Source organism: Budorcas taxicolor, chromosome 14 (assembly GCF_023091745.1).
Source record: "Budorcas taxicolor isolate Tak-1 chromosome 14, Takin1.1, whole genome shotgun sequence".
Taxonomy (NCBI): domain Eukaryota; kingdom Metazoa; phylum Chordata; class Mammalia; order Artiodactyla; family Bovidae; genus Budorcas; species Budorcas taxicolor.
Window position 1 is genome coordinate 62,861,900 of NC_068923.1, and position 27,461 is coordinate 62,889,360.

Genomic DNA, 27,461 nt, shown 5'->3' on the forward strand with positions numbered 1-27,461 from the left:
TGGGGTCCAGCAATAGCAACATAGAGATAAAATACAAATAAATGTGGGTTGCATACATATGCTATAACAAAGCTTCAGACATTTTGCTATGAAAAATACCCTATCGCTCAAAAGAAAGACGGAAACAGAGCCCAGGTCTCTTGAGTCTTACATCAGGGCCCTTTCCAATGGTTATATATGTTTAAGACAGTATCCTTAGTTCTATAAATGATATTAAAATTCATAGGAAAGTTACTTTGTCAGGTTGCCCACCAGTTTGTTAAAAAGGCTTGATCTCTAATGAATGTCAACAGTGGCATAGTACAGTCACAGCACAAAACCTGGCACCTTCCCTCTCAAGCCCTATGTTAATTTATAAAAATGAAAAAGAAAATACAAATATTCAGAGTCAAAACTAAGAATATTATTATAGCATGATGCTGGGATGTGTTAAGGTTACCTTGCAACCTGGCAAGGTAAAGATTTAGTTGAGAGTCAGTTTTCAGTCATGTAAGAGCAGTTACCAGCTGAGCCACAAGGGATGCCCATCATGGATGTCCATGGAAATGGATGTAGCCATCATGGTCAACAAAAGACTTTGAAATGCAGTACTTGGATGCAATCTCAAAAACAACAGAATGATCTCTGTTTGTTTCCAAAAAAACCATTCAATGTCACAGTAATCCAAGTCTATGCCCCAACCAATAATGCTGAAGAAGCTGAAGCTGAACGGTTCTATGAAGACCTACAAGACCTTTTAGAACTAACACCCAAAAAAGATGTCCTTTTCATTATAGGGGACTGGAATGCAAAAGTAGGAAGTCAAGAAACACCTGGAGTAACAGGCAGATTTGGCCTTGGAATGAGGAATGAAGCAGGGCAAAGACTAATAGAGTTTTGCCAAGAAAATGCACTGGTCATAGCAAACACCCTCTTCCAACAACACAAGAGAAGACTCTACAAATGGACATCACCAGATGGTCAACACTGAAATCAGATTGATTATATTCTTTGCAACCAAAGATGGAGAAGCTCTATACAGTCAACAAAAACAAGACCAGGAGCTGACTCGTTCAGATCATGAACTTCTTATTGCCAACTTCAGACTTAAATTGAAGAAAGTAGGGAAAACCACTAGACCATTCAGGTATGACCTAATCAAATCCCTTATGATTATACAGTGGAAGTGAGACATAGATTTAAGGGAATAGATCTGATAGAGTGCCTGATGAGCTATGGACTGAGGTTCATGACATTGTACAGGAGACAGGGATCAAGACCATCTCCATAGAAAAGAAATGCAAAAAAGCAAAATGGCTGTCTGAGAAGGCCTTAAAACGGCTGTGAAAAGAAAAGTGGAAAGCAAAGGAGAAAAGGAAAGACATAAGAATCTGAATGCAGAGTTCAGAAACAACAGAATGGGAAAGACAAGAGATCTCTTCAAGAAAATTAGAGATACAAAAGGAACATTTCATGCAAAGATGGGCTCGATAAAGGACAGAAATGGTATGGACCTAAGAGAAGCAGAAGATATTAAGAAGAGGTGGCAAGAATACACAGAAGAACTGTACAAAAAAGAGCTTCATGACCCAGATAATCACGATGGTGTGATCATTCACCTAGAGCCAGACATCCTGGAATGTGAAGTCAAGTGGGCCTTAGAAAGCATCACTACGAACAAAGCTAGTGGAGGTGATGGAATTCCAGTGGAGCTATTTCAAATCCTGAAAGATGATGCTGTGCAAGTGCTGCACTCAATATGCCAGCAAATTTGGAAAACTCAGCAGTGGCCACAGGACTGGAAAAGGTCAGTTTTCATTCCAATCCCAAAGAAAGGCAATAACAAAGAATGCTCAAACTACCACACAATTGCACTCATCTCACAGGCTAGGAAGGTATTGCTTAAAATTCTCCAAGCCAGGCTTCAGTAATACGTGAACTTCCAGATGTTCAAGCTGGTTTTAGAAAAGGCAGAGGAACAAGAGGTCAAATTGCCAACATCTGCTGGATCATGGAAAAAGCAAGAGAGTTCTAGAAAAACATCTATTTCTGCTTTCTTGGCTATGCCAAAGCCTTTGACTGTGTGGATCACAATAAACTGTGGACAATTCTGAAAGAGATGGGAATACCAGACCACCTGACCTGCCTCTTGAGAAATCTGAGGTCAGGAAGCAACAGTTAGAACTGGACATGGAACAACAGACTGGTTCCAAATAGAATAAGGAGTACGTCAAGGCTGTATACTGTCACCCTGCTTATTTAACTTATATGCAGAGTACATCATGAGCTGGAAGAAGCACAAGCTGGAATCAAGATTGCTGGGAGAAATATCAATAACCTCAGATATGCAGATGACACCACCCTTATGGCAGAAAGTAAAGAGGAACTAAAAAGCCTCTTGATGAAAGTGAAAGAGGAGAGTGAAAATGTTGCCTTAAAGCTCAACATTCAGAAAACTAAGATCATGGCATCTGGTCCCATCACTTCACGGGTAATAGATGGGAAAACAGTGGAAACAAGTGTCAGACTTTATTTTTGGGGGGCTCCAAAATCACTGCAGATGGTGACTGCAGCCATGAAATTAAAAGACACTTTCTCCTTGGAAGAAAAGTTATGACAAACCTAGATATCGTATTGAAAAACAGAGACATTACTTTGCCAACAAAGGTCCGTCTAGTCAATGCTATGGTTTTTCCTGTGGTCATGTATGGATGTGAGAGTTGGACTGTGAAGAAAGCTGAGCACTGAAGAATTGATGCTTTTGAACTGTGGTGTTGGAGAAGACTCTTGAGAGTCCCTTGGACTGCAAGGAGATCCAACCAATCCATTCTGAAGGAGATCAGCCCTGGGATTTCTTTGGAAGGAATAATGCTAAAGCTGAAACTCCAGTACTTTGACCACCTCATGTGAAGAGTTGACTCATTGGAAAAGACTGTCATGCTGGGATGGATTGGGGGAAGTAGGAGAAGGGGACAACAGAAGATGAGATGGCTGGATGGCATCACTGATTCGATGATCGTGAGTCTGGTTGAACTCTGGGAGTTGGTGATGGACAGGGAGGCCTGGCGTGCTGCAATTCATGGGGTCCAAAGAATCAGACACGACTGAGCGACTGTACTGAACTAAACTGAGGAGCAGTTAAAGATTTTTGTATCCATCTGCCAAAGTCTAGTGATTTCTTCAAGAAGAAGCTTATTTTTTGAAGTCAATTCTTTGGACGCCTCTTAAATCAATTTTTAAAAAGTAGATAGATTTCAAACTTGAGAGGCCAATTATAAGCTGGAGGGGAGTCAAGGGGAATGGGTGCCAGAGATGTAGGCTCACAGTTTATGCAAAAGGAACCACTGCAGCTCACACATATACTATCTCAGGTGATCAGTCTGAGATAGTCTAGTCTAGGAGCTCTAATGTGGAGAAGGCAATGGCACCCCATTCCAGTACTCTTGCCTGGAAAATCCCATGGAAGGAGGAGTCTGGTAGGCTGAAGTCCACAGGGTCGCGAAGAGTCGAACACAACTGAGTGACTTCACTTTCACTTTTCATTTCCATGCATTGGAGAAGAAATGGCAATCCACTCCAGTGTTCTTGCCTGGAGAATCCCAGGGACAGGGGAGCCTGGTGGGCTGCCGTCTATGGGGTCGCACAGAGTCAGACACGACTGAAGCAACTTAGCAGCAACAGCAGCAGCAGCAGGAGTTCTAATGTAGTTTCTGAGCTTATGCAATTTGCATCTATCTTTCTCGAGTGTTTAGAGCGGGAAATCTGTGGCAATGATAGATTTGAAGTTTTGATCTTGATTATTCTTGCCATAGTTAATAAGTCACTAATAGGGGACAGTTTGTTAAACACTTAAGTGTGTATCCAAAGACTCACTCTGACTTACATTCATTCCAACTAACACGCAGAGACATTGGTCAGGTTTTGTCTAGTTTGATTGTTCAGAGATACCTGAACAATTTTAAGACTAGCTAAGATACCACTCTACAACACAATGAAATGAGAAGATAAAGATCAATTTAGTCATTCTAGGCAACAAAATAACATAATATCTCTGTCAACTCTTACTTGTTAATAGTGATTATTTATGTATTAGCCCTGAAGCTTTCTGTCCCATTCTGAATGCTCTCTGACTCTTGCTGTTCTGACATGACGTTTTCATTTTATTTTTGATGAATCAAAATACGTGTTTTATTCTTTGTTTCTTTGAGGAGAAAGAATGACAACTTGAGCTTAATCCTATAAAATGATTCTCAAACTGGGTAGATTCACATATTTAGCCTTAACTCTATTTTCAAGTTCTGATGACTGAGTCTCTGAGGTTTCAATGCTTTGCTATTTCACACCCCATGTGGTGGGCCTCCCAGGTGGCACTAGTGGTAAAGAACTTGGCTCCCAATGCAGGAGACCTAAGAGACACAGGTTCAATCCCTGGGTCCAGTATGTCCCTTGGAGGAGGCAATGGAAACCCACTCTAATATTCTTGCCTGGAGAATCTCATGGCTGGAGGACCCTGATGGACTACAGTCCATAGTGTCACAAAGAGTTGGACAAGACTGAGCAATTTACCATGCAGCATGTGATGGGTTGGTCTCTCATTGTAGGGAAGTGGTAACAAGAAGGTGATAACAACTTGAAAGTTGCTTTATGTTTATCTTCCAATAAATAAGTACTACTAATAATATTGACTGAAATGTACTTCTTAGAATTCATCAATTTCCTCAACACAAGTTTTTCTCTCCATACCTACTTTCTATATTAGGGAAACACTTCTTCCAACTCCCCACTTTAAAATCTTTGTCATTTCCTTTCCTTAACCTCTACATCCAAAAAATCACAATACCTTATCAATCTCACATTCAATGCTATTCAATTTCCCTTCCTCTCTCCATCCTTTTGATTTCAGTACTTCATCATTTTAAGCTTGACTATTTCAGTAAAAATCATTTTTTAACTATTATCCAAGACTCTACTGTTTCACCTCTACTGCCCATTTATTACATTGTTAGTATATGACCGCAGTGAAATGTAGATCTGGTCATGCTGTGCTGCCCTTAGTCATGCCCGACTCTTTGCAGCCTCATGGACTGTAGCCTGCCAGACTCCTCTGTCCATAGGGATTGTCCAGGCAAAAATACTGGAGTGGCTTGCAATACACTCCTTAAGGGGATCTTCCCAACCCAGGAATCAAACCCAGGTCTCCTGCATTGCAGACAGAATTTTTGCCAGCTGAGCTACCAGGGAAGCCCTCTGGTCATACTATCTCCCACCAAAATCCTACTCCTTTCAACACATCACTCACACACACACACACACACACACACACACACACACACACACTCCAAATAGAAATGCTATTGTATTGCCTGTGGAATAAATCCAAGTTCCTTGAAAAGGCATTTAAAGATTTCAACAGTTTCTGATTATCTTTCCTGATTAAGTACTTCACACTTAACTGATACAGTTAAATTTCACTTGGTTAATTACCCTTCTCTGAATACACTATGCCAAAGAGCCTGGCATTTTGTGTGTGTGTGAGTGAGATAAACATGACTTAATATCCATGAAACTGATTTTAGAAACAAGAAAAGAAAAAAGTATTGGATTAGAACAAAGAGTTTTCATGTGATACATTTTTGAAGTGGATTGCACAAAGGATGTGATTTTATGAAAAAAAAAAGATAAAACAGCATAAGAACAGGACTTCAATATATAGACCAGGATTTATTTTAAAATTAAAGTAACTATGAAGTACACAAACACATTCCATGAGAAGATAGTGAATATGTGCATCTCTTCCTGATTTCAATAAGTTGCAGCTATCTACAAAGTAAATTTTAGTTCCACTTAAAAAGATTGAGCTTATTGCAATCAAAGCTATCCCTTGGATTTCAATAAACATTCTGGTTGTCCTTGGCGTCTTTCACTTTGTGAATGAAGAACTTTGTTCTCGCTGTTCTGGGAATAGTTTTGACTGGTGATGTTTTCTTTTGGCTGGGAAATAGATTAAGGGCCTTTCTTCCTGGCAGACCCTTCTTTCTATTGGATGTAACTACTGAACTAACTTAAAAGAATACTTCTATTTATCCTGGCTGTTCAAATTCATCTTGTAGATGTCTATAAATTTGAAAATTAAAGTAAATTTAAAAATGCAGTTTTTAAAATGTACACCTGCAAGAGAGTTATCTTAAACATACCCCGGAGAGAACAAGGACAAAAAAGAATAATGATATTTTAACAGTGAGAGTGCACACAAGAGTAATATACAGCTATAAAAGTTCTGTTTTATCAAAGAAATATGTATGTAAATTTATTTTTAGTCATCAGCTTTCCTGGTCTTTCGCTTTAAAATGCTTTCATCCTGAAGAAAGTCATGTGGTTTACCATAACTGTTTGCTGATTTTGCTTGAGTGAGTGGAACATCTTTGAACTAGAGCTATTTGAAATAATTATGAGAAAAAAGGAAGCATAGTTTTTTTTCTAACTGCAAAATGTTTTATATTTGCCTGTGAATAAGATCAGTTTTTCTGCTCCTGGAGGATAAGTTTTTAAACACTATAAACCCTTTTCATTGTAGTGGGTATTTCCTGTTGTCCTCCTGGCAGCAGATACTTTGGAATCTGTCATATGTTGTAATGCTGATGAGTTGCAAAAATTTGCCAAAAAAAAAAAAAAAAAAAGCAGTAAACCAAAATGGAACATCTTTGCACAAGGATTTTCTTAGACTCTGTAACTGAGAAGATAGGTAACCTCATGTATATAATCTCTAGAAAGTAAAATGCAAACTTCCCCTACAGAACTTTGAAAGCAGAATGATGAAATCTTTTAAAACATAATTCAAGTGCTATAGGGAAGGTTTGGAAGCTGTCTTTTCAGGCTTTATTTCCCATCTGTGCATTGGATTGGAAGCATCAATATTTATTTTGTCTCTGCACCAAAGATGATTTATCAAATATGCCTACAATCAATCACTACTAATTGGAAATAGATTCAAAAGCACAGTTTCAGGGTGTTCATTCCATTTTCCACAGGAATGATAACAATATTATTGGAAGTTTTTAGAAAGACTTCAGTGTGGAAAGTCCAGGAAAAAAGTTTTGTCCCTTCTTTTCCTCTATAAATAACATAATGAAAAATTATTGGTAAGTCAGTAGTTTCTTTTGGTCTTTAAAAGAACATAATTCATGGACAGACTTTCAGTCTGAGAGCTGAGGCTTTTATATTTTTATTTATGTGACAAAAATTTGTGTTTATTTTTTTAATTTCCTTTCCTTCCTTTCTCTCCATTATAAGATCTTTGTCCAAGTGACTTGATATTCTAGTTCAAAAGACTTTTGTTGACATTGTTGCCTAGTAAAATAGGATATTTATCAATGTTGACAAAAATTAATCTGCAGTCAATCTAAGAAAGAAATGGAAATTTTTAGTCAAGCCAACCTGAGGATTATAACCCAAGAGATAGTCTTTCAGATATCTCTGGAGACTGTTCCTAAGAAATGAGCAGAAGAGGCCAGTATAAATGTGATTTTGACAAAGGGCTACCTGCAATCAAGTGCACATCTTGGTAGAATATGACTGCTATTCATGAGGGACAAATATTTAAGTTAATGCATTTAATGCTTTTTATTTATTTATTTATTTACTTTATTTTACTTTACAATACTGTATTGTTTTTGCCATACATTGACATGAATCCGCCATGGGTGTACATGAGTTCCCAATCCTGAACCCCTCCCCCCAGCTCCCACCCCATATCGTCGCTCTGGATCATCCCTGTGCACCAGCCCCAAGCATCCTGTATCCTGCATCAAATATAGACTGGCGATTTGTTTCTTACATGATAGTATACATGTTTCAGTGCCATTCTCCCAAATCATCCCACCCTCTCCCTCTCCCACAGAGTCCAAAAGTCTATTCTATACATCTGTGTCTCTTTTGCTGTCTCACATACAGGGTTATCATTACCATCTTTCTAAATTCCATATATATGTGTCAGCATGCTGTATTGGTGTTTTTCTTTCTGGCTTACTTCACTCTGTATAATTGGCTCCAGTTTCATCCACCTCATCAGAACTGATTCAAATGTATTCTTTTTAATGGCTGAGTAATACTCCATTGTGTATATGTACCACTGCTTTCTTATCCATTCATCTGCTGATGGACATCTAGGTTGTTTCCATGTCCTGGCTATTACAAACAGTGCTGTGATGAATATTGGGGTACACGTGTCTCTTTCAGTTCTAGTTTCCTCAGTGTGTATGCCCAGCAGTGGGATTGCTGGGTCATAAGGTAGTTCTATTTGCAATTTTTTAAGGAATCTCCACACTGTTCTACATAGTGGCTGTACTAGTTTGCATTCCCACCAACAGTGTAGGAGGGTTCCCTTTTCTCCACACCCTCTCCAGCATTTATTGCTTGTAGACTTTTGGATCGCAGCCATTCTGACTGGTGTGAAATGGTACTTTATTGTGGTCTTGATTTGCATTTCTCTGATAATGAGTGATGTTGAGCATCTTTTCATGTGTTTGTTAGCCATCCATATGTCTTCTTTGGAGAAATGTCTATTTAGTTCTTTGGCTCATTTTTTGATTGGGTCATTTATTTTTCTGGAATTGAACTGCAGGAGTTGCTTGTATATTTTTGAGATTAGTTGTTTGTCAGTTGCTTCATTTGCTTTTATTTTCTCCCATTCAGAAGGCTGTCTTTTCACCTTGCTTATAGTTTCCTTTGTTTTGCAGAAGCTTTTAATTTTAATTAGATCCCATTTGTTTATTTTTGCTTTTATTTCCAGGATTCTGGGAGGTGGATCATAGAGGATCCTGCTGTGATTTATGTCGGAGAGTGTTTTGTCTATGTTCTCCCTTAGGAGTTTTATAGTTTCTGGTCTTACGTTTAGATCTTTAATCCATTTTGAGTTTATTTTTGTGTGCGGTGTTAGAAAGCGATCTAGTTTCATTCTTTTACAAGTGGCTGACCAGTTTTCCCAGCACCACTTGTTAAAGAGATTGTCTTTACTCCATTGTATATTCTTGCCTCCTTTATCAAAGATAAGGTGTCTATAGGTGTGTGGATTTATCTCTGGGCTTTCTATTTTGTTCCATTGATCTATATTTCCGTCTTTGTGCCAGTACCATACTGTCTTGATGACTGTGGCTTTGTAGTAGAGCCTGAAGTCAGGCAGGTTGATTCCTCCAGTTCCATTCTTCTTTCTCTTTTAGTGCTTTTAGTGATGAGGGAAAAATACCTCATCCCTATATAAATCAAAGCGCTTTTAGTGCTTTTTAAAGAATGGGAGATGCAAGAAACTGGGTTAATAACTGGATTCATTTTCTCCTGAAAACATCTAACTATCTGAGAGCCAGTTCTGCCAGTTTTGCAAAAGCACAAAATGCCTCATCCCGATATTCACCCCAAATTTTGAATTTCTTTCAGAATATACTGCAAATAAGCAATTACAGTGGCTAATGACTTGGTTCTTGTGGAATGGGATGGTGAACAATATTCCCTATTTCACAACCTCCACTTCTGTTTTGGTCTTAATTTTAACCAAGATTTGGGAAGCATTTAATCATGACCAATTTTTCTCTTGGTGCTAGGAATGCTTCATCCCATGTCAGGCGAGGATTTCATTGATGGCCTACTCACTATGCTATTATTTGACTAGACCCTGTTAACAATATTCAAAAGCCTCTGTAACACCTGTGTTGCTAGTTTGTTATAGTCCAAGAAATGGTTCCCTCTTGTTTCTTCTTCCCTTACTATGGTTACATGATTACCATCATTGATCTTTAGAAGTATGTATGTGCTCAGTCATTTAGTTGTGTTTGCCTCTTTGTGAACCCATGCACTATAGCCCACCAGGCTCCTCTGCCCATGGGTTTATCCTGGCAAGAATGCCAGAGTGGGTTACATTTCCTCTTCTAGGAATAAAAGTATACATTCAGTTGATAGTTCCAAGTCATCTAGTCATCATTTTTGTCAGAGGCCGAGTCACATGTTTGGAAAAGCAAGAAACGATAATTGTGTAGAACAGAATACAAATAATACACTGGTAACATTAATAAGGTCATAGATAAGTAATGTTAACTTTTAAAGGGTTACATAGCTGGTGCCAGAAGAGGAAACGTTGAGCTTCATGGTTGAGCAGATATTTCTACCTTTGAGGAGGTCTGGTTGATGTACAATACACGTGCACAAAACACACAAAGGGGAAAGGAGGAGGCCCAAATGAACAGAGAAAATTTTCATGTTTAAATTTTTCTCATCTTTATCTTAAAATATAAATTTCATTTCATCAAATTTAAGCATGTTTGATATTGCAATACTTTGTCTTTGTTTTTCTTTCTTTCTGTTTTTTATTTTTCCATTAATTATTCCCTCCTTTAAGTAGAGAAAAATTAGCAGAAAAAGTGTCACACTTTGGGGGGAAAATATCTCATCCCCATATAAATCAAACAATATCTTGCTTCCTGAATTTGTGCACTTTGAATAGGAAGTTGTGAGGGCAGGAACTCTGTCTTCTCTAATAGCTCGAATAAAGCCAAGTACCTGTCATCACTTCACAAACAAATAAATGATAATAATGGTGAAAAAATGAAATATGGAAACCAAACTTTTTTACTTATTCACTCTTCATTTCTCTAATATGTGCTATAATTTTAGTTAGGCTATTTATGACTAAAACAGCAAGGCCTTCGTATGGGAAAAATTGCTTTTCTGTTTTGCTTGTCCATTGCCCCCATTCATCATGCCTTCAATCCAGTGCCAAAAAGGGCTTGCATAATTTTGGCTATAAACGGCTGACTGAGAATATCTAACCCTGCTCCACCCAATACATCATTAAAGAAAGAACTATATTTTGCAGTATCTTATTACATTTTTAGTTTATGGGGAATTAAGGCAGTTATAAACATTAGTTTTAAATGTTGGCAAGCAAATAGGAGAGTGAGTAACGGCAAAGGAGAAGAATAAGGAAGTAGACATACTCTTATGTTCTGGCATAACTACAACACTCATGGGAAAGCTAGTGAGTTTTCTAGCTGAAGAAATTGATATTCCTTTGAGAGCCTGAATTAGTCACATTAGCTGTCTTTGTTGAGTATCTGGTCAAGCTAATTAACTTCATCTTTTGCTGAGCACTTGCAGCTTCTGAATGAATTGCCTTTTAGTGTTTGTGTTTCATGTGATGATTCAGGCTGATTTCTCCTCTTCAAAATTTTAGGGGAATTAATCACAGAGCTCCAATTCAATTGCAATCGTAATACCTTTTACTATGGGGAGTGCTGTCAATCTGAGTTACATAGCCTGAGTTAGGGATCCGACCAATGTGGTGTGAGGAAATTCTAAAAAACGATCAGCTTATTTAATGACTTCAGGGAATATTGCATTTCTTGTGCTACTATCCCCTTCATGACCAACCTCCAAACCAAAATGGTTTTGAATACATCTACATAATTGAATTCATAAACTTAGTCTCTATGGTGACTTTTCTACATTATATTTTAAAAATTTCCCTCTTCCCTCTTATAGTATCTCAAAAGAGAAAAGAGTAATTGTTATGTGCAGCTGAACTTTCTATTCTATTTTAATATATTTTCCTAATGTGCAGAATTGGGACCCCAGTACCCATGTTTGTGCTAAGTGACCCTGCCTCTCTTCAATATCTCCTTGACTTAAAGGTGATTACCTCTTTAAAAAATCAGAATATTACTCTCACAACTTTCAGACTTTAAATATTAGAATTTCACTCTAATAGCAAAGCCAAAAGACATAGAGTGCACAGACTGTTACATTTCCCATCATGCAGAAGAAGTTGATTTGAGAAAAATAAGGCAGAAAGAAGAGATGAAGGATGAAGAGTGTAGAGTTTTAGAAGTTCCAATTAACCACACCACCTAACCAGTGGAACAGCTGTGTGAATTTCCATAGTCCTACCAATATATTTCCCTCATTCCTGAATTGCTTTACCTTAGGTTTCAGTGGTTTGCAATTTAGTCTTCACTAATGGTGATGGACAGGGAGGCCTGGTGTGCTGCGATTCATGGGGTCGCAAAGAGTCGGACACAACTGAGCAACTGAACTGAATGTAACTTACTTGACTTTAAGTGACAAATATATATTTTCTACTTACCTGAGTACACAATGTTTCTCAAAGTCTGTTCTTAATTTTTCTTAAATAGAATCCTCTTTCAAAAGAATCTACCTTGCTAGAATTGAGGTACCTAGATATTTCATATTCTCTGTATGTTTAGAAGTATACATAATCAATATTTTGCTTATGCACAATTAATATTTCACCTCATGGCAATTTATGCTAGCTCTTGGTTAGCAGAAAAATGAGACCTGGCAACATGCACTCTACTACGTCATAAAAACTTCAAGGAGATTTCTTAATATCATGAAAATAAAATGATGCAATAATATATTTATATTTAAAATACTGAGAAAAGATAAAGTAAGTAATAAATTCTTAGTCTGATGCTCTGATTTTGTATGCCAGCTTTGTACCTATCATGTTTATGCTTTGAGAAAGTCACTTAACTCAAGTACTGAATAAACTTCCTCTTTTGTGGAAGAAATATATATATAATTTAAACATATATATTCTACATGAGAAAGAATTATTTGTAAATATAATATACATAATTCAATTTGTATTTTGTATAAGAATGTTTCTAAGGAGGGTAACACTTTTACTGAGGAGATGTTATGATAAAATTATTTCAGACTCAAGTACAAATGTTTGAGAATGAGTCATCTTGCATGGAGGGCTCAGAGAGAATGTATTCTTCTATGTGTAAAGGAGAAGCAGAATGCTTTGGTCCTGGAAATAGAGAAGAAGGGAACTGAAGAGGGGAAAAAAAAAAATATGGATGATAACACCTATGATAGCCTGGAACAAAAGAAATAAAGTGTTTGTTTTTGTATCAAATTTGGATACAAAAGTGTCCAAATTTAATATCTTGAGAAATACCACAGAATAATGAGTGTGATAACAAAAGGATGAAATATAAATGGCTTGAAATCATCTAGTTCCTCCACTCTCACTTCTGGCCTAGTTAGAGATAAACAAAGTCCAAATGAGGATTTTTTTCTTTGTCATAAGTGAGTTATAACTAGGTGCTGTTATTAATTGAAGAGGAATGGCAAACCATTCCAGTATTCTTGCCTGGGAAATCCCATGGTCAGAGGAGTCTGGCAGGCTGTAATACATGGGGTCACAAAGAGTTGGATACAACTTTGCCAATGAGCATGCACACATGCTATTATTAATGGCTCAACTCTGCATATCTCATACTTTTCTTTTTATTGAAATATAATAAGCACAATATTATATGTTATAGGTGTACAGTATAGTGATTCACAATGTTTAAAGGTCATACTCCATTTAGGGTTATTGTAAAATATTGGCTATATTCCCTGTGTTGTACAATATATTCTTGTAGCTTATTTTATACCTACTCCAAGCTAGTAGGTATTAAATCCCCTTTTAATCCCCTACCCCTGTATTGCCCCTCCTCCCTTCCCCCTCCCCACTGGTAACCACTTTTTTAGTTTCTGTATCTGTGAGTCTGCTTCTTTTTCTTGTACTCATTGGTTGTATTTTTTTAGATTCCACATATAAGTGATATAATACATTATTTTTCATTCTCTGTCTTACCTCACTTAATATAATACCCTCCAAGACCAACTATGTTGTTGCAAATGGCAAGATTTTATTATTTTTAATGGCTGAGTAGTAGTCCATTGTTCCACATCTTTTTTATCCATTCATCTATTGATGGACACTTAGGTTGCCTCCATACTTGGCTAGTGCAAATAATGCTGCTGTGAACATTGGAGTGCATATAATCTTATCAAATTGTGTTTAAATGATCTGTACTAATGAAAGAATGTGAAGACAGCACAGTTCAGTTCAGTTCAGTCGCTCAGTCGTGTCCGACTCTTTGCGACCTCATGAATCGCAGCACGCCAGGCCTCCCTGTCCATCACCATCTCCCGGAGTTCACTCAGACTCACGTCCACCGAGTCCGTGATGTCATCCAGCCATCTCATCCTCTGTCGTCCCCTTCTCCTCCTGCCCCCAATCCCTCCCAGCATCAGAGTCTTTTCCAATGAGTCAACTCTTCTCATGAGATGGCCAAAGCACAAACAATGAAAAATGTGAAAGATTGAAATATATACCACATTCTTGGATTTGAAGAATTAATTTTGTGTTAAAGTAACCATACTATCCAAGGCAATCTACAGATTCAATATAATCCCTATCAAAATACCAGTTGCATTTTTCACCGAACTAGAGCAAGTAATTATAAAATGTGTATGGAAACACAAAAGACAGCAAATAGCCAAAACAATCTGAGAGAGAAGAACAGAGGAGGAGCCATGCTGGAGGAACCATGCTCCCTGACTTCAGACTATACTACAAAGATACAGTGGTCAAAACAGTATGATACTGGTTAAACAAAACAGATACATTGATAAACAGAACAGAACCGAGAGCTCAGAAATAAATCTATGCACTTAAGGTCATTTAACCCATGACAAAGGAATCAAGAATATACAATTGAGAAAAGACAGTTTATTCAATAAATGATGATGGGAATACTGAACAGCTACATCTAAAAAAAATTAGAACATTCTCTAATACTACACACAAAAAATAAACTCAAAGTTGGTTAAAGACCTAAATGTAAGACCAGAAACCGTAAAGCTCTTAAGAGAAAAGTATAGGTAGAATACTCTTCCACATAAATCATAGCAATATTTCTTGAATCTGCCTCCTAAAACAAAGGAAATAAAAGCAAAGACAAACAAACAGGACTCAATTAAACCTAAAAGTTTTTGCATAACAAATTAAATATTCTACCAAACAAACAAACAAACAAAACTGCAGAATAGGAGAAAATATTTTCAAGTGATATGACTGATAAGGGGTTAATTCCACAATATATAAACAGCTTGTACAATTCAATATTAAAAAATAATTCAATTAAAATTGGGCAGAAGAACTAAACAGACATTTTTCTAAAGAGGACATGCATATGGTCAATGGGCATATGGGGAAATAGAAATCATAACCATGATGAGATATCACTCACACCTGTCAGAATGGCTATCCTCAAAAAGAACACAAAAAACAAATGTTAGCAAGATGTAGAAAAAAGGGAACCCCCATACGCTGTTGGTGGGAATGTAACCTGGTGCAGCCACTGTGGAAAACTGTATGGGGGTTTCTCCATAAGCTAAAAACAGAATTACCATATGATCCAGCGATTCAGCTTTAGGTCTCCTGATATTTTTATGGGTAAACTCAGAGTCATGTTTGGGCATCACCGCATCAAAATCCTGATATTTTTATGGGTAAACTCAGAGTCATGTTTGGGCATCACCACATCAATTGGCACTATGCTTCATCAGGACCAGGGCTCATCATCATGGGCTAACTCATCATCAGTGGATATACAACAACTGCTAGCTCAAATATTTTATCACTGTTGAGGAAGTACTGGGAATTAAAAAAGGACTAGGTCACATTTCAAATTTTAATATATTAATACTTTCTTTGTTTTAATAGGAAAACTATAACAATTTGTTTCAATAGAAGCATCAACCCTTAATCTGTTTTATAGAACCCCATATTTTCACAATCTCAGACCTTTCAGAAATGTCCCATGCATATATGCTCCCTCAACTTAATTTTTTTTGGGTCATAATATTCTGAATTATAGAAATAGTCTAGGCTTATTAAAGATAAAAGATGCATACCACTCATCCTCAATTGCTGATCATACTGGTACTTCTTACATAAAGGTAATAAAACAAGACTAGTCCTTATGTGGATAAGACAGTGGTAAATCAGGAGGTTCTTTAATACTTTAGGCTACAAAAGTATTCAAATACATGTTTAACTTCTACTTCATTGTCTGTGCATTGTGTTTAAGGGTATGGCCCTCGGATACAGTCTACCATAGCACAAAATATGGATATTGTTTAAGGTACTTAAATTCTATGGGCCTTAGATTTCTCATCTGTAATATGAGGTTAACAATAGTATCTACTATTAAGATGTTTGGAGGATTAATGAAATTTTACTCATAAAGCATGATAATAGTGTGTGATATACAGTAACGACTCTTTTAACATTGGTAATTGTTTTTACAATGACTATGCCAAATATGTTGCTATCAATACAATTCTCCCTCAGTATCCTAGGGAAGATTTGTTCTAGAAATGCCACAGATACCAAAATTCACAGATGCCAAGTCCCATAGTGACCCTCTGTACTTCTGAGTTCTCATCCCCAGATTTGACCCATGGTGGTTGGCCAGATCTGCCCATGTGGATTCCACATATACAAAAGGCTGAATGTACATTCATTTTTAAAACTTTCACATATAAGTGGACTCAGTTCAAACCTGTGTTCAAGGGTCAACTGTATTTAGATATGTATTATTTTATTGTATTATGTTTCTGAGTATGAAGAACATACTTAGTATAAATGAAACGTTTTAATTATACTGACTTTGAATACTATTGTATCTTTTAAAATCAATTATTTAAAAGTTTTTCAATCCATCCAGTCTGATGGATAAAGTAATTCAACCAAGAACTAATGCATAAGTCTCCAATAGTCCAGTTATAGAAACTGTGGCGGTATTAAAAGGAAACGATGATGTTTAACAGATAATGTATATCTCTAGTATTCCATTGTGGACTACTAGAAAATTTTGAAGTATAGTTATTTTACTATGTTGTGTTAGTTTCTGGTGTACAGTAAAGTGATTCTTACACACACACACACACACACATATGGCTTCTCAGATGGCTCAGTAATAAAGAACCCACCTGACAATGCAGGAGACACAGGAGATGCAGGTTTGATCTCTGGGTGGGGGAGATCCCTTGGAGTAGGAAATGGAAACCCACTCCAGTATTCTTGCCTGGAAAATCCCACCGACAGAAAAGCTTGATGGGCTGCAGTCTATGCAATCGCATAGAGGCAGACATGACTGAGCGCACACCATATATCTATTTCGTCATGTTCTTTTCACTATAGATTGTTATGAGATTTGACTATAGTTCCCTGTGTTATATAACAGAACCTTGTTATTTATTTTATAGTTTCCCAGTCCTTCTCCCTCATGTACCCGATTGTCATCTCAAATCTTTCCTTTCCAAATCAAATATTTTCTTTCCACCTCAAATATTTTCTTTCCACCAAATTGACTTGCACAATTGAGTTCTGTGTCACTGTCCCTGTACTGTTAGGATTTAAGACATAGATCCATATTTGGTTCCTCCCTCACATAACATGATTCCTCTCATTGTTTTTCCATCCTTCCCTTCCTTTATTATAAGACTATTCTTCCCTCAGACCGTGTTCATCACTCCATAGATTTTAGTAAACCCTTTTGGATTCAGCCTCTCGCCTCCCAAGGGCAAAACCATAAACAGCATACATTTTAATCCCCCTACACTGTTCACGTGCCTCACCACCAAGTAAAAATCTGTAGTTGCTTCCTGCTACCAAAAATTAAATTTTCAACTGTCCTTCAAGGCCATCAACATCTGTCATAGACTTACTTTGATTTCATTCTCTAATACATTCACTTATTCATGTGTGTATTCACTCATTTATTTATTTACAAACAATGTGAACTTTTATGTCATGTCACAAAAGGTCATTTGTACCAAGCTTCTATCTTACTTATACTGTGTATCAACTGTCTTGAAAGATGCCTTACATATCTGTTAGTCGGCTCAAGCTGCCATAACAAAATACCACAGACTAGGTAGCCTAAACAACAGAAATTTGTTTTCCCATGGTTCTCAAAGTCTAACATCAAAGCACCAGAAGGATTGGTGCCTGATGAAGCCTCTTTTCCTGGCTTGCAGACAGCCATCTTCACACTGGCCTTTCCTCCTTGCACTTTCAGAGCAAGTGAGAGAGCTCTAGAATTTTCCTCTTTTCATAAGGACATCCATGCCATTGTCATTGTTGAGTGTGAGCTCTGTTCTGTCTGTTGTCTTTTGCAACTCCGTGGACTGTATCCCACCAGGCTCCTCTAATCATGGAATTTTCCAAGCAAGAATATTGAAGCAGTTTGCCCTCGCCTTCTCCAGGGGATTGTCTCTTGCACCTCCTGCATTGACAGGTGGATTATTTTACCCCTGTACTACCTGGCAAGCCCCGTAAGGATATCAGTGCTATTGGATTAGGGCCCAGTCTTGTGACTTCATTTAACCTTCCTTACCTCTTTAAAAGCACTATCTCCAACTTCAGTCACACTGGAAGTTAGGATTTCTACATATGAATTTTCGGGAGGAGAGAAGCCACATTTCAGTTCGTAGCAACTTCCTGTCTTTAATTATTTATGCCACCATTGTATTTCCAGTTTGCCATACTTTCATTATTCCTATCTATCCAAACCTTCATATCCATTATGGAACATCTCTTTCTTAAAAAAAAAAAAATTCTGTTCAGTTTCTTTATAGTGAATTGCTCTGCCTCTACATAGTTTGAGAATTTATATTTTGTACCACGTATTTGACAGTATGATAACTTGCAATTATTCAGATACATATGAAATAGAAAAGTCTCTTTCAGGCTACAATTATACCTATTACAAGTGTTATGTATTTGAACATAATAATAATAAGTATAAAAATAAATATAGTATGACATAAGCATAGCTTATGATTTTTTGGTAAGTAGCTTATATATTTTTAGTAAGAGTAGAATCTCAGGTTTGCATACAGAAATACCTTACTATATTGATTATGTTGATTAATTTTTAAACCTTGAGTCAAAATTTTATGGAGTCATTTTAATATTGTACTCATTAACAGATTCAGAAATTTAATTATCCACAGAGATGAACACTATTACTTTTTGTTTTAAATGTAAAATCTATTTAAAACTGGATTTTTGGAAAATTAGCAGGCATTATAAAAGTCATTTATACAAATGTTTGATAGAGTAAACAAGTCAATGTACTATGGTATAATTCTAAACATAGAAAGTTATTACAACATATGTATAAGATGACAGTCCTAAGATAAATATTATTTAAAGTTACTTTAACAACTACATGGTCTTCATATATGTTCCTCCTTAGGGGACTTCCTACCCCAGTCCAGTACTCCTATTTCTCTTGTTAAAAGGGAAATCATTGAGCTAAATTTACTTCACAACAAAAGGTTAGTTACAGTGTTTTATTGTTTCCAGGATTATTTGTTCCCCCCTAAAAAAGACTTTAGGAGTGGTATGATATTTTTCACAAAGGCTAAAATACAATGGTAGCATTTCAGATGTTAGTATACATGAAGAGAGAAATATTTTGCTGTTGGACTCATTATCTTATTTCTTCTTCTTAAATTGTACTTTAGAGGCAGCCAAACATCCTACCATTTCAAAGATACCTATCAACAACCATAAAAAAATTCAAGACATATCTCATATAAAAATATGCTTTTTTTGGATATCTGCTTTCTTTTTAATGTTCAAAAGTAATTTCTCTTTGTTCTCTCCTGTTTTTATACATATTGTAATGGAGGTATTGACTCCTCTTATTTTAGATTATCTTTTAAAGGATATTTATGCAGCAAACAGTTTAGGATGATATAGTTTCTTATCTGATGCAACAGCCAGTTGGGCTTATGTCTTTAGAAGAAACAGGCTTCCTCTAGGGCCAAAGGGCATCATACTTCTGGCCATTAAAAAAAGCTCAGATTCCCTGAGCTCAGATTTCCTTTCCAGTAATGTCAACCATTGCATATTCATGGATCATCTGGCCCTCCAAGAACTAAGGCTTGGGGAACTAGGACAAAAATACTGATAACCTGACTATTGCTATTGCTATGAATAATAAACTTTTTTCTTCTCCGATCCAGCCAAAATCTCATTGTATTCTACCAGCACCTACTAAACTGTGATCTTCTAACTTAAGAGCTTATAAATAGGCAAATCTGAGGCTCTTCAGAAAGTTTTACACATAAAGTCGCCCATGGACTATACAGTCCATGGAATTCCCTAGGCCAGAATACTGGAGTGGGTAGCCTTTCCCTTCTCCAGGGAATCTTCCCAACCCAGGGATCAAACCCAGGTCTCCCACATGGCAAGCAGATTCTTTACCAATTGAGCTACAAGGGATGCCCATGTATTAATGAAGATCATGTTTTTCTCTTTCTGAAGACTCATTTTTATGTAATAAATAACCTAGGTTTCAAGTTCCAAATATGCTATTTGTATTAATATACTAGGGCTGCCATAACAAAATACCACAAACTGGGCAGCTTCAACAACATAATTGTTTGTGACAGTTCTGGAGTCTGGAAGTCCAAGTCCAAGTCCAAGTCCAAGGCTTCGGCATGAATGGTTGCTCCTGAGGCTTCTCTCTTTGACCTGCAGATGGCCACCTATTTGCTGTGTTCCTCCAGGCCTTTCTTCTGTGCTGGTACATCCTTGGTGTCTCTTTTCTTATAAGGACACCAGTCATAATGTATTAGGGTCCACCTCTATGACCTTATTCAGCCTTAATTATTGCTCTAAGATCCTTAACTTCAGATGCATCCATGTGGGTTAAGATTTCAACATGGATTTTTGTAGGACACAATTCAGTCCACAGCACTCTTCTCATATGTTTGAACACAGTTCTCCATAAGTCTCTCATTTCTTATAAACAGAGACACCAGCTAAACTTTTATCCCATACTCTGATATGTGTGAAGTGTCTTGCTCACGGAAAGTTGGTTTATAGTACAGTATTACAAAAACAATGTTTTCCACTTAGATAAATCTAAGGCAGATATATTTATTGCCATTATAAAAGATTTGGGTTTCTTAAGCTTTGCTCTCTCTCCTGTTATTTAACCAAGGCAATGGCACTCCACTCCAGTATTCTTGCCTGGAAAATCCCATGGACAGATGAGCCTGGTAGGCTACAATCCAAAGGGTCGCAAAAAGTCAGACACGACTGAGTGAGTTCACTTTCACTTTTCACTTTGATGCACTGGAGAAGGAAATGGCAACCCACTCCAGTGTTCTTGCCTGGAGAATCCCAGGGACGGGGGAGCCTGGTGGGCTGCCGTTTATGGGGTCACACAGAGTCGGACATGACTGAAGCGACTTAGCAGCAGCAGCAGCAGCAATCCCTGGTACCTTGTCCTTGTTGCATCACCCTATACGAGGTTCTGGGGCTACCAGAAGAAAATGCTAACAGTTTGAGCACTGTCATTGTTATAAGTAATTATTGTCCCCTGTCCCAAACTCAGTAGTCTCAAAACTTCTGCCAGCATCCATGAAATTGGTAGGCTAACTCATCAACTTGTAATAGAGTTGTAATAAGAGTCTGTAAACCCAGACCCTTCACGATTTTTCACACTATCTTCTATTTCCTTCATTTCTTACAATATTTGATTTCCATTCCATGGGAGAGTAAAGAAAGAAAATTTCTTTCAATTCTCTGACAAATTTGTTATACCTCTGCTTTAAATATAAAGCCTTCTAGGAAAAGATTTGTCTGGATTTTCCAGACAGATTTTGGCATCTTATCATCTGAAAGATATTGAGACTTTGTTAATCTCATCTTACAGATCACTCCTTTTTATTCTTCAAATCTAAGTTCAAGAGCCACCTTTTCAAAAAGTACTCTCTAAACATATTATTTGAATTTGGGATCCCTCATTACCTACCAATAATCACATATAGTACCTTTAAACCATTTAATACAATCAACATTGAGCCAGTTTATTCAGCTTTTGTTGTTGCTGTTTAGTTGTTCAGTCATGTCTGACTCTTGTGACCCCCATGGACTGTAGCCCTGCCAGATTCCTCTGTCCATGGGATTTCCCAGGCAAAAATACTGGAGTGGGTTACCATTTCTCCATGGGATCCTCCCAACCCAGAAATTGAACCTGTGTCTCTAGCATTGGCAAGAAGATTCTTTACCACTGAGCCACCAGGGAAGTCCTTATTCATCTTGTTTGTTATTAGTGTCTCCCACTAGATGCAACTCAGGGACCTGATTAGTCTTATCTACAGTTTTATCAACAGCAATAATTCTCAGCAAGGTAGGATTTTATCACCCAACAGACATTTGGCAACGTCTCAAAGGCAATTTTGGTTATCAAAACTAAGAAGGGGGTACTGTTAGTATCTAGTTTAGAGATCAGCTGCTGCTACTGCTGCTAAGTCACTTCAGTCGTGTCCGACTCTTAGCAACCCCATGGACTGCAGCCTCCCAGGCTCCTCTGTCCATGGGATTTTCCAGGCAGGAGTACTGGAGTGGGGTGCCATTGCCTTCTCCGAGTTTAGAGACCAGGGATGCTGCTAAACATCTAAAATGCACAAAAATGTTCCATAGCAAATAATTGCTCACTGTACAATGTCAATAGTGCGAAGATAGAGAATCCCTAATCTACTGCATCCAATAGAGTGTATGAAAAGCAAAGGTGACTGAAGATGTGTTGATGCATGTGAAAGAATATTTTTGTCATACTATTTAGTAAATTATATTTGGATTGCATTACTCTGGCTTTCACTGTTAACTGCTTGAGCAAAAAGAATATCCCCTAAACCTGAATACTCTTAAACTCCAAGTAGGATAATCACAAAGATATCCTCATCTAGAGATGCATAGTAAACTATTCATAGTAAAACACAGTAAAAACATAGTAAATACCAACAGAAAATCTTGAATGACCACTCTAGTTTTCTCTTCCCTATTCCTAGTGACTCTAATGACTGTATGAAAAAACTAATCTCACATTAACCATCTTTGCAAATATTCTTAGTGGAGAAAGCTTGTCACAGTGTTCTCACTATATCTGTAGGTCCCTACCTTCACAAGTTTCTTGCCTCATGTTTTCTTACATTTCTAGCCATTAATAGATATATACTTTGAAAGATTATGCATTTAATCAAGGGGTTTTAAGTTTTTTGGATGAAGGATCCACACTGCTACTTAAACTCCTCAGTCAAAGGTCAGTCTGGTCAGTCATTGTTTTTCTCACTGGAGATAACCATGCATCTTTCAAATTCTCTAGTGTTTTCTGGGATTTTCTCTTTTCACCATTTACAGAGTTCCTTTCTAGTCAAATCCTTACCTCTTCTTTATCTGTGCTTCTACATAACACTTATGGTTAAACAGATACTTTCATTTTCTTTGTCCTCAGAAGCTATGTGGACTAAACCTGACTCTGGACTACCTATGATTTAGAAACTTCCTTCTTATATAACATCTCTCTGATAGCCCATATAGGGAATGACTAAATTTTGTAAATTTGAATGAAAAAAGTAGGAAATCAAGAAATATCTGGAGTAACAGGCAAATTTGGCCTTGGAGTACAGAATGAAGCAGGGCAAAGGCTAGTAGAGTTTTGCCAAGAGAACACACTGGTCATAGCAAACACCCTCTTCCAACAACACAAGAGAAGTCTTTACACATCACCAGATGGTCATACCAAAATCATATTGATTATATTCTTTGTGGCCAAAGATGGAGAAAGTCTATACAGTCAGCAAAAACAAGACTAGGAGCTGACTGTGGCTCAGATCAAAACTCCTTATTGTTCAATCAATTCAGACAAATTGAAGAAAGTAGGGAAAACCATTAGACCATTCAGGTATGACCTAAATCATATCCGTTATGATTATACACTGGAAGAGAGAAATAGATTCAAAGGATTAGATCTGATAGACAGGGTGCCTGATGAATTATGGGCAGAGGTTTGTGACATTGTACAGGAGATGGGGATCAAGACCAACCCCAAAAAAAGAAATGCAAAAGAGCAAAATGGCTACCTGAGGAGGCCTTACAAATAACTGAGAAAAGAAGAGAAGTGAAAAGCAAAGGAGAAAAGGAAAGATATACCCATTTGAATGCAGAGTTCCAAGAAGAGCAAGGAGAGATAAGAAAGCCTTCTTCATGATCAGTGCAAAGAAACAGAGGAAAACAATGCAGCGGGAAAGACTAGAGATCTCTTCAAGAAACTTAGAGATATCAAGGGAGCATTTCATGCAAAGATGGGCTCAATAAAGGACAGAAATGGTATGGACCTAACAGCAGAAGATATGAAGAAGAGATGGCAAGAATACACAGAAGAACTATACTAAAAAAATCTTCATGACCCAGATAATCATGATGGCGTGATCACTCACCTAGAATCAGACATCCTGGAATGGGAAGTCAAGTGGGGCTTAGAAAGCATCACTACAAACAAAGTTGGTGGAGGTGATGGAATTCCAGTTGAGCTACTTCAAATCCTAAAAGATGATGCTGTGAAAGTGCTACATTCAATACGCCAGCATATTTGGAAACCTCAGCAGTGGACACAGGACTGGAAAAGGTCAGTTTTCATTCCAATCCCGAAGAAAGGCAATGCCAAAGAATGCTCAGACTACTGCACAATTGCACTTATCTCACACGCTAGTAAAGTAATGCTCAAAATTCTCCAAGCCAAGCTTCAGCAATACGTGAACCATGAACTTTCAGATGTTCAAGATGGTTTTAGAAAAGGCAGAGGAACCAGAGATCAAATTGCCAACATCTGTTGGATCATTGAAAAAGCAAGAGTGTTTCAGAAAAAATCTACTTCTGCTTTATTGACTGTGCCAAAGTCTTTGACTGTGTGGATCACAATAAACTGTGGAAAATTCTTCAAGAGATGGGAATACCAGACCACCTGACCTGCCTCCTGAGAAATACGTATGCAGATCAAGAAGCAACATTTAGAAATGGACATGGAACAATAGACTGGTTCCAAAGAGGAAAAGGAGTATGTCAAGGCTGTATATTGTCACCCTGCTTATTTAACTTATATACAGAGTATATCATGAGAAACACTGGATGGATGAAGCGCAAGCTGGAATCAAGATTGCCAGGAGAAATATCAATAACCTCAGGTATGCGGAAGACATCACCCTTATGGCAGAAAGCAAAGAACTAAAGAGCCTCTTGATGAAAGTGAGAGAGGAGAGTGAAAAAGTTGGCTTAAAGCTCAACATTTAGAAAACTAAGATCATGGCTTCTGGTCCTATCTGTTCAGTTCAGTTCAGTCGCTCAGTCATGTCTGACTCTTTGCGACCCCATGAATCGTAGCACGCCAGGCCTCCCTGTCCATCACCAACTCCCGGAGTTCACTCAAACTCACGTCCACCGAGTCGGTGATGCCATCCAGCCATCTCATCCTCTGTCGTCCCCTTTTCCTCCTGCCCCACATCCCTCCCAGCAGAGGAATTTTCAGTCTTTTCCAATGAGTCAACTCTTCGCATGAGGTGGCCAAAGTACTGGAGTTTCAGCTTTAGCATCATTCCGTCCAAAGAACACCCAGGGCTGATTTCCTTCAGAATGGACTGGTTGGATCTCCTTGCAGTCCAAGGGACTCTCAGGAGTCTTCTCCAACAACACAAAGCATCAATCACTTCATGGCAAATAGATGGGAAAACAGTGGAAACAGTGACAAACTTTATTTTGGGGAGCTCCAAAAACACTGCAGATAGTGACTTCAGCCAAGAAATTGAAAGGTGCTTATTTCTTGGAAGAAAAGCTATTACCAACCTAGGCAGCACATTAAAAAGCAGAGACATTACTTTGTCAATAAAGGTTCGTCTAGTGGAAGCTGTGGTTTTTCCAGTAGTCATGTATGGATGTGAGAGTTGGGCACTAAAGAAACCTGAGCACTGAAAAATTGATACTTTTGAACTGTGGTGTTGGAGAAGACTTTTGAGAGTCCCTTGCACAGCAAAGAGATCCAACCAGTCCGTCCTAAAGGAAATCAGTCCTGAATATTTATTGGAAGGATTGATGTTGAAGATGTAACTCCAATACTTTGGCCACCAGATGTGAAGATCTGACTCATTGGAAAAACCCTGATGCTGGACAAGATTGAAGGTGGGAGGAGAAGGGCATGACAGGATGAGATGGTTGGATGGCATTGCCGACTCAGTGGACATGAGTTAAATAAGTTCTGGTAGTTGGTGATGGACAGGGAGGCCTGGCATTCGCAGTCCATGGGGTCGCAAATAGTCAGACACAACTGAGTTATTGAACTGAACTGAACTTCAGAAGAGATTTTTATACTAGAGTGTGAAAATCATGTGTGTTTCAATATATTCTTGCAACATATTTGATTTCTATTCATATTGAGTAAATTATTTGATTAGAATTTGATCCTATATATGTCTCAGTATTTTCATTAGAGACAAATCAATAAAGTTTAAAGAAGGTGTATGAGAAATAAAGTAAAAATAAAATCTGCTCTTTTCTGAAAACCTTCAAAGAAAATCCTGGAGAAGAAAATGGCAACCCACTCCAGTATTCTTGTGATACGATATGGACTCAATATTTGCTTTTTGCAATATTGTTCAGTAAAATTTATTTAATTATTAAAATATCATTATAATAAATAATGAATGCTGTCTTTTTCTAGTCAGTGAATTTGCCTTATATTTTGGAAATATTTTCTACCTATCCTCTCAGTCAGCAAATGATTTATAAGTGTTGGCCAGCTTATGCTTATAATATTTTTATTTATCTACTGGTATGTGATACTTTTTATGTCTCCCAATAATAAAATTTAAATTGAAATAAAAGCCTCTTTTTTGCTTTGTTCTCATTTGACCAGAGATGAAGCATATTTTAAAGTAAGTTTTTATACTCTCAAAATATTATTTTTAAGCTGAAGTATATCCCATGCATGCTCAGCTAATTTTAAAGTTCTGCTATTTGTAAATATTGGGTTTCCCAGGTGGTTTAGTGGTAAAGAATCTGCCTGCTAATGCGAGTGTTGCAGGTTTGATCCCGGTTGGGAACCTCCCCTAGAGAAGGAAATGGCAACCCACTCCAGTATTCTTTGCCTGGGTAATATCATGGACAGAGGAACCTGATGGGCTACAGCCCATGGGGTCACAAAAGAGTCAGACACAAACTGGCAACTAAGCAAAAATAACATTTGTAAACATTTTTTTCTTAGTAGAAAACTGAGATTGGCATTTATTCAAGGTCATTGATGAATTGATATTTTTCTGGAAGGCACATTAAGGCTCAGAAAGGATGGAAGTGTACCAACAAAAACTGTTATTCAATCTATGAAGATGAAGCTAAGCATTTTGACCAATGATTTATCATTTTCCTAAAGTTACAGTTGAACTTTTGCCAAGGATTTCAATGAATACTATACGTAAATTGAATCTATTTTGTTACTGTATTCAGTATTAAGCTTCTTGCTGGTTATATATTTATAACAATCAGGCAGTGTAGGACAGGATTCATCAGTGAATAACACCATTCTGCTTCATAAGTAGTGCTGTTAGTCATGTCAACATATCAGAGCCTTTGCTAAGGAAAACTTGCTATTTTACTATAATTCTTAATATTTCAGAACTACATTTCTGTTTTTCTATTTCTGTTTTTCTGAGGAGTAATTTAAATTTCTATAAACATGTTTATAGCTATACAACCACCATGGCCCTTGTTGAAAGCA